Source organism: Austrofundulus limnaeus, unplaced genomic scaffold (assembly GCF_001266775.1).
Source record: "Austrofundulus limnaeus strain Quisiro unplaced genomic scaffold, Austrofundulus_limnaeus-1.0 Scaffold595, whole genome shotgun sequence".
Lineage (NCBI taxonomy): Eukaryota > Metazoa > Chordata > Actinopteri > Cyprinodontiformes > Rivulidae > Austrofundulus > Austrofundulus limnaeus.
Window position 1 is genome coordinate 6,789 of NW_013952997.1, and position 3,212 is coordinate 10,000.

Sequence of the window (3,212 nt, forward strand, 5' to 3'; positions counted from 1 at the left end):
AGTCAGTAAGTAAGTCAGTAAGTAATTAAGTAAGTAAGTCAGTAAGTCAGTAAGTAAGTCAGTCAGTAAGTAAGTCAGTAAGTAAATAAGTCAGTCAGTAAGAAAAATTTTATTTATAAAGCACTTTTCATATAGAAATAACTTCACAAAGTGCTGTACAATACAAAAATACACAATACAACAATGCAATAAAAATATCATGGAGCCATCCAGTATTTCCAACCCAAAAAGGTGTATCAGCAACAACATTGAGCCAAGGAAAAAAGAAGAAAAAAAAGACAACAGTAAAAATAAAATACCAACCCATTTACATTTACATATTACATTTACAGAAATATGTAAATCAAACTTGGTCCAAGGCAAGAGAAAACTCAGCTACCACAACAGGCACTGGGTTCAACAACTTTAAGTTAGCCAAAACATCTAGCTAAAAGCTTGTTTAAAATAGGAGGTTTTTAAGCCCTTTTTGAATAATTTGACATCATTGATGGAACGTAACAAAGGGAAGGGCATTCCAGAGGCTAGAGGCTACAAACGACAAAGCCTGGTCGCCACGGGTCCTATAGCGTGTTCGAGGAACGGCTAATAGATTTTGATCCTGAGAGCACAAGCAGAGGACTTGATCGTATGTGGAGAGCATGTCCCTAACAGGTGCCTGGCCTCTTAAGGCTCTAAATGTAAGGACCAGGATTTTAAACCGAATCCTAAAATAAACAGGTAGCCAATGAAGTTCTGAAAGTGTTGGAGTAATGTGACTAGATTTAGAAGTTTGAGTTAAAAGTCTAGCTGCATAATTCTGAACAAGTTGGAGACGATGTAGCTGCTTTTGGTTCAAGCACATAAACAGGCTGTTACAATAACCCAGGCGGGTAGAAACAAAAGCATGTATGACCATTTCCAGATCTGAGGTAGACATCATAGACCGAAGTCTAGAAATGTTACGCAGCTGGAAAAAACATGTAGACACTAAATTTTTAACGTTTTTCCAGAGACAGCTCGGAGTCAAATATAACACCCAGATTACAAAGACTCTGATGGACAGCTGAACACAGAGAGCCCAAGCTCTCCTTAACTTTAGGGATCTTTTGTTCAGGGACTAGAATTAGCACCTCTGTCTTGTCCAAATTAAGCAGCAGCAGGTTTTCTGACAGCCAGCTCTTTACCTCTGTGACAGTCCATCAGAGAAGCCAACTTGTAGGAGGTGGAATCATTAAAAGAGCAGTATAACTGCAAGTCATCTGCATAGAAGTGATGGGACACATCACAGAATTTATTTATAATCTGACTCAGAGGACGGATGTACAGCAAAAATAAAATAGGTCCTAAAACTGAACCCTGTGGCACTCCACAGGTAAAGGGAGCCATGTCAGAATATGTCTGACCTACTAAAACAGCAAATGAATGATCTGAGAGATCAAACCAGTTCATTCAAACCAGTCTAACACGACAACACCAAGGCCCAAATCTTTAAGTCTCCTTAACAAAATGGCATGGTCCACAGTGTCAAAAGCCGAGAATAGATCTAGTAAAAGCAGAACAGAATGCATGCCCCTGTCTGCAAACATTAACAGGTCGTTGGACACCCGAAGAAGAGCCTTCTCAGTGGAATGGTGTCTGCGAAAACCAGACTGGAATTGGTCAGAACAGTTATTATCTTCCAGATAAGCAACAAGTTGCTCTGAGACCACTTTCTCTAGGACCTTAGACATAAAAGGAAGCTTTGAGATGGGTCTGAAATTGTTCAAGTCAGATGAGTCCAGAGAGGTTTTTTTAAGATGGGTTCCTCAACGGCCTTCTTAAAGACACACCCAGATGAAAGTGATAAGTTCACCGAGTTCACAAGTGAAGGACCCATCACATCATAAACAGACCTTAAAAATGAAGCCGGTAGAATATCCTGAGGAGATAATGATGATTAACAAGGTAACATGGTCTCTACTCAACCATTTCAGATGATCTCTGTTTGTAGCATGAACAACCGGGACCCCTGACATAACCTTTTGACCCCTACCTGTCTCACAACTAACTGAACTTTGTTTTTGAAAAAATTTTCTTAGACACAAAACTATTTTAGCTTCAAAATATGACCTCGTCTGCAGATAATGCTGATGTGACAAGTCTGTTTTTAGACATTGCAGTTTTAATGTTTTGTGATTCGTTATTTAAAAAAAAATTAATAATCATTAACATGATTTTCCTTTTAAAGGGTATTTCTATTTCAAGTGTGTATAACATACTGTGATCTCTGTCCGTCCGTTTTCTGCTGCTTATCCGGAATTGGGTCTCGGGGGCAGCAGCCTCAGCAGAGACCCAGACTTCCCTCTCTCCAGCCACTTGGACCAGCTCCTCTGGGGGAATCCCAAGGTGTTCCCAGGCCAGCTGAGAAACATAGTCCCTCCATCATGAGTCTTCCTCTGGGCCTCCTCCCAGTGGGACATGTCCAGAACACCTCACCAGAGAGGAGTCCGGGAGGCATCCTAACCAGATGAGCCACCTCAACTGGCTCCCATCGACGTGGAGGAGCAGCGGCTTTACTCTGAGTCCCTCCTGGATGAATGAGCTTATCACCCTATCTCTAAGGGAGAGCCCAAACACCCTGCAGAGGAAACTCATTTCAGCTGCTTGTATCCAGGATCTCGTTCTTTCAATCACTACCCAAAGCTCAGGACCATAGATGAGGGTAGGAACGTAGAACGACCAGTAAACTGAGAGCTTCACCTTCTGGCTCAGTTCTCTCTTCACCACGACAGACCGGTACAACACCTACATCACTGCAGATGCAGCACCAATCCACCTGTCGATCTCCTGCTCCGTTCTTCCCTCATTCGTGAACAAGGCCCTGAGATACTTAAACTCCTCCACTTGGGACAGGACCTCCTCCCCGACCCGGAGGCGGCACGCTTCCGGTTTCCGGCTCGACCATGGTCTCGGATTTGGAGGCACTGATCCTCAAAGCTGCTTCCCACTTGGCTGTGAACTGCTCCAGTGAGAGCTGGAGATCAGGATCTGATGAAGCCAATAGGACCACATCATCCACAGAAAGCAGAGATGTGATCCTAAGATCCTAAGATCCTGTGATCTGAATATGAATAATCTGAACTGTCATTAATTTTAACATCCAGAGTTAACCGTTGTCTTTTTGCTTCTTTCCAGAGAAGGAACAACACGTGTGTGTGTGTGTGTGTGTGTGTGTGTGTGTGTGTGTGTGTGTG